Genomic DNA, 9,086 nt, shown 5'->3' on the forward strand with positions numbered 1-9,086 from the left:
AGCGTTAGCCCTTCGTCGGAAGGTAGCGAAGGGCTAACGCTCGAAACGTCAGCTTTTATAATCGTAACGGTGGCCAATTTACCATTTCAACTTTGTTAATATATTCAAATTATTTCGTTACCCCCACCGACGCAGCCCCTAACAGTTTCTTTAGAAACTATCAGCCTTTATTTATCTGATATTAGGTCTGCTGACTTGGAAAGTACTACACCTTAGATTTAAAAGAGCAAACATCGAGGCTACATCTCTCTGACGGCTTATCTCTGGTTGACCTTTTCATAAAAACCCAACATAGACGATATCGCTTTAAGCATTCTTCCCAATGGAAAAATGTCACGGACAACGCTGTAGAGTCGTTCACTTACAACCTCAGGGGGTAAATACCTTTTCCCTTTGTATTTCATAACGGTGCCGTTTCTGCGGTACAAAAGAACAGATGAAATGTTAAGGCTCTTTCCTAAGTCGACAAGAACTTGGCTGAATTCCCCACAGATTGAGGGCCGTTCTAGTACAGCATTATTTCCGTTGATATCGTTGTGAAAGTATCCTTTAGAATGCACGTGGTCTAAACCACTACATATCTTTTGAGATATAGAAATACAGTTTGCTTTGGTGACTATGTTGTTATCGGCTGCTTGATGGAGAGTTACACTTTCTTGCTGAACACCATGAAATTGAGTCAAAAGGCATAATAGTGAGACCTTTTGTAACAAAACCAAAAATCATGGGTAGATTCGGATGGTCCCCCAAAGCAGAAGCAACCCTTGTTTCGTGGAGTAAATCTCTCCTTGCTCGTTTTTTATCCTCTAACGTTTCATTGTGAGTCTTTTGCTGAACAATAACCTCGATGCCTCGATAGCGCCCGAGAAAACACTGTCCAAAGCTTCCACTGTTAACTGGATTTTTAGAAAAGTATTTAATGTTCTCTGGCCCAAGTTCTTAGTGTTCAGTTTTGGATCCATTACTTGCTTTGGTTTTTTCGCAATTAAAAAGGTTTGATGACGTTTCTCGCGAGGTTTCTGTGAGGTAATTGCGTCGGGACCAACAGCCATTTGAATCATCTTTAAGTTAGCAGCTCTTGAGCAACCACCCTAGTCAACTTTCTTCCCTTTACTGCCTGGTTTAAGCGCGAAGAAACCAGGTTTCTCGACATTTTCTGGCTCAAGATATTGGTGGAAGGACATGGCTTCTTTTTCTTGGCCTCAGAAGTACATGGCACCAAGTCATTTGCTTCGCGGTTGAATGATTTTAGTTCAACATTTTATATTCGTTGAACTCGGCGTTTTCTTCCCCTGTTTCCTCTTTCTCAATTCTTTTCTCTGTCTGTTTCTTTCTTCTGGAGTGTTTTTTCGTGTTTTGATAACTCGCTCTTTTCGTTTTTCTTCATCTTCAAAATCCTTCACAAATTCCGTCCTAATGATGTAGCTAACTGATCTATTTTCGAAATACAAATGAGCTGTTGATGTGCAGGGAATTCAATGCTCGTTTTAATGAACTTAATGACATGTGCAAGCCGGAGTTGTTCCTCAATCGTTTCTGGTTTGCTTTCATTATGTAACATTCTTCTATCAGAAGAGCGTCGGGAAAAACACCTCGTAAGGATCATACGTGACAACACCCACCGCGCCTCGATTAACACTGAAAAAGCTCCATACAATTCCTTCTAATAAAATTATAAGGAATTGTGTGGAGTTCTCCGGGTTACTTACAGTGCAAGCCCTTTGTGTCTTCTCAAGATACCCAGTGAACCAGGCTGACTCGAAGTAGCTTTATGCAACTCGCTTGAATTGACTTGCTTCACCACTTCTTGTCAAAGGCGTGATCAGCAACAATGATGGCGAAAACTTAAAGTCTAAGGGTGTTTATATGTGTCAAAGAAGTCGAAAGGTCATTTCATTTTATTTTGAACCAATAAAGAATTGGAATGTCCTTAAGCTTTGTTATGTTACCGAAAAAGCAAAATGTATTAAGTCGCCAGTCTCAAATGTACGGTCTTTCGTATGGCACGTACTGGCTGCCTGGCTGCCTCGCACTTTGAACTCTTAGGTTATTTCGGGCAGCCAGCGCCCCTATCACTTTCTGTACTATTATTATAAATTTTTCTTTCTTGTATAATTTGGGGTGAAAAATATAAAGTTGTTGTTGTTGTTGTTGTTGCACGATGGGCGTAGACCCACTCCAGCAAGGATATATTTTCCCGACAAAATTGTAAGGACTCCTCGGATCTTTTCGTACAAATGCCCTGAAATGCATTTAACACCGCCCTGCCCGTCGGATTGCTGGCCTGGTGATTCCATGGATGTTATGTCGTAGAATGTTTTTAGGATTAAGACTACATTACATTACATTAACATTAAAAATACATCCCGCAGTTGAGGTCCTGACCAATTAAACAAATTAAAAGCGAGTCCATTTAAACAAATGAAATGAGTTAAGTTGGGATCGGCTCGGTTTCCGCGGTATTTTTCTGTATCCTCAAGAATATAAAAAACATTGCCGTTAATTTGATTTGGCTCTCCTTTGTTCGACGGGGGAAATTGTCGGATTGCATATGTCTCTTACAAACAAACGCACCCCACACATTTGCAGCCTCTTCTTGTTAAGAGCCGTACGTGAATCAGTTCTTTGAGGTTTCCTCATTACTTTAGCCACCAGAGCCATAAAGGGTACAGCCTTGGCGTTTCAAGGCGTAAAGCACATCCATGACGGTCTCAATGGGAGGGTAAATGTATTTTTGAGATATATCACAACTTTTATCCAAACCTGACCCCAACTAAGGCAACCGTTTAGTTCTTAATTAAGGATATCTAAGACATTTGACGGCTAACATTGGCTTGCTTATTTGACGGTTGATCATAAGACTATTGCGTTTTTTGACCGTTGACGGTTAATGTTTTGGCCATTTGACGGTTAATAGTTAACCCCATTGAGACCCTCATCCATAGCGGCAACAGTCTTTCGTTTGGCACGTTGGGCGTAGGTCACGCCATCACAGATATCATTTTCCAAGAAAGTCTTAAGAACTTGTTGGATCTTTTTCATATAAAATTCCCAGATCTGCAGTTAGCAGCCCCCTGTCCCGTTGGATTGCTGTCCTGGTGATTCCCTGGATGTTGTGTCGTTGGTTTCCATGACGCTTGGTGCCTCCCTTTCCTAACCTTTACCTCGATTACCGCATCCAGACATGATTTTCTTTTCTTGTTGCTGTTGTTCTTTATGTTTTTTACTTTGCAATGGAGCTTTGGAATGTGGATAATGTAGCGGATGCAGAAAACTTGTTGGCCCTGGGCAAATCTTGTGATGTGTGGCTTGAGTTATCTCGGAAAGGATAACATTGGAGAAAATGTTTCCTCTCCTGACAGCTAAGAGCCTTCGCATTCACTCCTTCTTCTTCTCCAGCTTCCGAAATAAAAGGAAGCCTTTAACGCTACTGACGTTTCGTAGGAAATCACCTTTAGGAAAGTTTGTCACGGTTCAACTTTGATCAATCATTCGAGATGGCTATGCTTAATATGAGTCGATCGAGATTGCTTCAGAAATGCAGTTAACACCGCCCTGTCCCGTCGGATTGCTGATTTTGTAATTCCCTGGGTGTTATTTGCTAGAATGATTTCATGAAACAAGATTACATCCCGCATTTAGGCTCCTGACCAATTCAACAAATTGGAAGCAAGACCATTTACACAAATAAAATAACTACAGATGGAGTCGGCTTTGTGCAGTCATTCTGAACACCTAAACAATATTAGCGTATTCCTTTCTGGGATGTCTGATCACCTTCCTATTGTTGGTACGAGGAGATATAATCGCACAAGATCTAACAATAGCAGGTTCAATACCGTAAGCTACAGGGACATCAAAAACCTAGACAAAGACGCGTTTGTCGTGTCTTTGAAAACGGCACCTTGGAATTGCGGTCTTCTTTTTCACGACCTGTATCACATTGTTGACGTTTTGTACAAGATTCTTAAAGCAGTAGTTAATGAACATCTCCCACTAAAACGAGAACGAGTAAGACGCAGAAATCAACCCAAGTGGTTGAATGTCAATATTTTGAAAGAAATCAAAACAAGAGACAATTCAGTAAAGAAGAAAAGAATAATTTGGAAAGAGACTGGGACCTACACAACCGAGCCCTAAACAGTGTCTCCAGTTTGATCAGTAGGACAAAGCAGGGTTATTTTAAGATTGAAATAAGCGAAAACAAAAACAACACCAGGAAACTATGGAATCACATAAAGAGGTTGTCACGTGACGATGATGATTCTCTACCTAGTATTGAAAAGTTGATCGATAGCGGGCGGTAATGTCATTACGGACAAAACCAGTATGGCTGAACTATTAAACACCTTCCTTATTGATTATCCAAAGAATTTGATTTCTACGCAAAACACACCTGTGAATGGCTCAAGTGCCATTAATCAACTTGAACATACATTTGCGATCCCGAGTATAACTATGAAACGAGTCTCTGAACTGCTTTTGACCATTCCAAGTCACAAAGCAACAGATGATGAAGGCATCAGCACCAAGATTTTAAAGATTACTACTCCTGCCGTACCACCATCTCTGAATAGAGTGTGAAATCTATGTATATCATATGAGGTCTTTCTATCTGCCTGGAAAGTGGCTAAAGTAACGCCTGTGTTCAAAGGAAACGGAAGCAGATCATACTGTAACAACTACAAGCCAATCTTAGCCCTGCCAGTCTTTTCTAAGATACTTGAAAGACACATTTGCGACTATCTGTGTGACTTCTTGACATCAAACTGGATATTGTATAGACTCCAATCTGGGTTTAGAAGGTCGTTCTCCACTGAGACAACCTTGATACGACTTACTGACGAGCTTTTACTCAACCTGGACAAGGACAATATTACATTGGCCTGGTGATGATTGACTACAAAAAACCTTTCGATCTTATCGATCATACGTTTTTTTTACAGAAGCTCCGGGCTTCTGGCATCGAAAATGGTTAAGGTTCACTCTTCGTAATTTATCATAGCGATTGTACGTAATATGTAAACATCGATGGGTGTCATTCAACCCTCAGAGATGCAAACCTTGGAGTGCCTCAAGGGTGTATCCTGGGACCAGTCTTTGTTTCTTATATTCCAAGGATACTGAAACATTCAGAAGCACACATGTATGCGGATGATACTACTATCAGTGCTAATGTTGATTATGGATCAGCATCTGGAGCCTTAAATCAAGTTCTTCAAGCTGATGTTGGTAAAGCTGCACAATGGACCACAGACAATAAAATGGTACTTAACGAGTCCAAAACTAAAACTATGTTAGTAGCTGGCAAACGTCTACATAAGAAGATGAGCAGCAACTCACTCACTGTCCATGTCAACACAGTCGAAGTCGAACAAGTCTAGTCTCCTAAACTATTACGTGTAATTATTGATACTCAGCTTAATTTTAATGAGCATATTGATCATCTATGTAAGAAGCTAACACAGTGCATTGCTGTTTTGTAAAAAATCAGGCGTCATTTAGCTTTAGATCAACGAATTCTTTATCAGAACGCCATGATAAAAGAAACCATGATGTATGGCTCTAGTGTGCGGGTATCTACATCTTTTGATAGTTTAAATAGGGTCTTCAGACTACAGAGGCGTGCCGCACGCGTTATTTTCAATGCTGATAATAGAGTAAATAGTGTAGATCTGAATAGAGAACTTAATTGGCTACCTTTTTTTCATGAAGCTAAGACTAATCAGTGCGCATTAGTTTCTAACCGTTTGAACGGGGTGTGTCCCGATTATTTGTTACAATTACTCAAACAAAACATCGACATACGTCCTACTGAAACACCAAGTAGATATGGATCTTTGATTTAATTTGTCCAAACTATAAAGAAGAATCAGAAGGTGCTAGGGCTTTTCAAGTAACGGCCAGTAGGTTTTGGAATTCCCTTCCCAATGAAATTAAGAGTAGCTCTAGTTTAGAAAGTTTAGAGAAGTAAGTATGTTTTGGAGTCATATAAAGATGTTCATCACTTTACTATACTTTATTCTCATATGTTTTATATCAATTCCTAGATAATTCATATTTCAATTGTTTTATCACCTAGTTTGGATTACTTCATTATTCATATATATTTGTGTTTATTTTTAATTTGTTTTTGAGCGCCACGAGTTTATAAGTATTTTATACTGTCAAGTGCCACCCTCGAAAAATAAAGTTGATTATTATTATTACTCAACTACATGTCACTATATAACGGCTGGAGAAATCTACAATTTCATTTGTACTGCAAACCAGCTCCTACCATTCATAACCCCCCTCCCTTCCCCCAAATCCCCTTACGAAATTTTACAAGTCCAGAAACTTGTGATCGCGACTCTGCGGTAACACAGAATGTATTTGGGTGCACCTTTAGGGAAAATGGAGCTGGATTATTTTTGGAAAGGAAATTTTGAGGGTAGAAGTGAAATATTTATACTGTAAATTTCCGGGGTGACAGTCACGTTTGATTAACACTGAATTGCGTGAACAGTCTGGTAATGCAAGTTAAATTCTTTTTAATCGCGTTATTTGCCACGAAAAAGAAAAGAAAAAAAAAGGAAGACCGCTTACCTTTCAAAGCTATCACCTGTAGGTATCAGTAGACCGCTATAGCGTACAGCAAGATCCTGAAAAAATAATTATAACTATTTCCAGACAGACGGGACAAACCCCAGGTGGTTGTTGTAGAAAATTCTCTCCGGCCGTATCGTTTCTTTCACCTAAATCAGAAATGCTTGACTCGGGTGATCAATCTAAAATAAGCCTGAACGATACCACTAAAAGTAGAAAACAGTTTAAAACGACGAGTGGACAAAGTTCTAACGATTCAGAGCTTTTTAACAACCCGAATTTCGTCACTGACACGTTTCAATGAAATCTGGCACAGATTAAAGTTTGTGCAATCAAGGCACCCTCCACAAGTAGCCTGTGTAGCAAAAGTACGTCAGGACGGTGTAGTTTATATTATAATAGGTTTTCGTTTGCTGTTTTAATTGCAGTCTTAACCGTGTTGTGTGTTGTTTCGTGTCGTGTCGTTTCGCCGTGTTAAAATTTTGCTTGTTAGAATTAGTCGCCCGTGGCAGTAATATCGTTAAAAATTTGTTCGGCAAATGTATTCAAGTCACGATGTCAGTACTTGATGAAGACGCCCTGTACGGGAAGCTTCTTCCTCTCAAGAATTCAAGATCAGGTATTCTCTCAACTGTGACCGTCAAGAAAAGCGAGGTCGAGGCCTTGTTCTCGGACGTGCAGAACACTGACCGCGTGAAGGTTAAATTTACGGAGTTTATAGTCGCTTTCGAGAAGTTTAAAGAAGCGCACATTCTGTACTTGTTGTCCATTCATTATGAGACTTGCGTGGCCAGATGTGGGTAATCTTTCGATCCCGACGCTGTGCTAAAGGATGACTTTATTCAGACTAAGGGTAAGGGTCTTTATTCAGAGAGTTCAGGACTGGACCGCTAGAGCCGAAGAAGCATTTCAGTCGAAGGCCCAAGTTAACCCAGAAGATTCAGTTAGCGAGGTTGGTTCTCGGTCAGATTTTGAGTCATCAAGAGTATCTCGGGGTTCTGGTCGTATTGGTTCACGCAGAAGCAATGTTTCGCATAGGAGTGGTGCCTCATCTCTATCGACAGCGAGAGCAAAGGAGGCTGCTCGGGTCGCGGAGTTACGAGCAGTAGCAGCAGCCTTCAGTAAGCGCGTTTAACTTTGTAGATTGCCAAGTCACAAGCCAGAGAACAGGCCTTAGCAACCGTAGTTAGCCATTTTCTAAACGAGCGGCAGTCTGGGTACGATTTGCCACCATAAAGGCTCTTGGGATCGTTGGGAGGGACAACCTGAAGGTAAACAAACATGGCGCACATCTGTATTCCACGCTGCACTAATAGTTACAGAAATGCACCTAACCTTCAGTATCATAGAATTTCTAAAGATCGTGATATACGTGATATACGCGGTTCTTTTGAGGAACGAGACGCTGAAGTTAGACTCTAAAAGTACGCCGACTTGCTCAGCTCATTTCGATGGAGGAGAATAACTTAGCAGAACACACTTGCCTTCAATTTTTCCAAGGACAAAACCGGCAGCTCCACGTAGAGAACTCAAGAGGGCCAGTTTCAAAGATCCGCAGAAAATGGAGCAAACCAAAAAAAAGGAAACAACACTTGCTCAAATTGCTCAAATTACCACTGTTGTAATCTGCTGTACACCTCTTTTAAGAATTTCTAAAGATCCTGATATACGTAGAAAGTGCGTGGTTCTTGTGCGGAACGAGGCGCTGAAATTAGACTCTACACCTTGGAGAACTGTAGTTCCCTAAGAAGCCGTCCATACGCAGACAGAATAGAATTCTTAAAGTCAAAGAAACCCTGCTTTGGTTGTCTGTCCGATGATCACACAGCAAGGAATTGCCAAGAAGAGAAAACTTTTAATTTCCCCAACTGCGTCAGGAGATATCCCTTGGTTCTGCACACAAGCTCTGTGGCTAGAAGTCAGCAAGCTGACAGCCCATCCACTAACACGAGGTCGACTCGCGAGGGAGTAACGCGCGTTTACAACGCATTGGTAAGCCCAGATGGGAAAACCCACGCCGATGCAAGCTTTTCGAGGACAGGTATGGCTGTTATTCCCGTGAAAGTTTGGTATAAAGGAAGGGAAACTCCAGTAGTCATATAGGCCTTTTTAGATAGTGGTAGTTCCTCAACATTCTGCACGGAAGCCTTGATGAGACAGCTTGGAACGAACGGTACAAAAACCACAATCTCTTTAACTACCTTGGATAAGAAGGACAGTCTTGTGAATAGTTTTATCGTCACTGGTCTCACCATTTCTGATATGGACGAAAACGTTCTTGTTGATCTTCCAACAATTTTCACAAGGCCCAGCATACCAGTGTCAAGTAAAGACATACCCACTCAAGATGACGTGGACAAATCGCCAAACCTTAGCGGAGTGCACCTGCACAGAGTCGATGCGGATGTTGGATGTTGGCTGTTGGATATGATGTTCCTGAAGTCTTTGACCCCTTAGAGATAAACCATAGCCAGGGCGGTGGACCTTACGCTTTGCGT

The 9,086-nt window shown here is 41.0% G+C and overlaps 1 pseudogene; it reads right to left on the reverse strand.

Moving 5' to 3' along the window:
- Positions 1–205: 205 nt before the first annotated feature.
- On the reverse strand, positions 206–3,378 carry LOC148716452 (ephrin type-A receptor 3-like; annotated as a pseudogene).
- Between the last annotated feature and the right edge of the window lie 5,708 nt (positions 3,379–9,086).

Source organism: Stylophora pistillata, chromosome 14 (assembly GCF_964205215.1).
Source record: "Stylophora pistillata chromosome 14, jaStyPist1.2, whole genome shotgun sequence".
NCBI lineage: Eukaryota > Metazoa > Cnidaria > Anthozoa > Scleractinia > Pocilloporidae > Stylophora > Stylophora pistillata.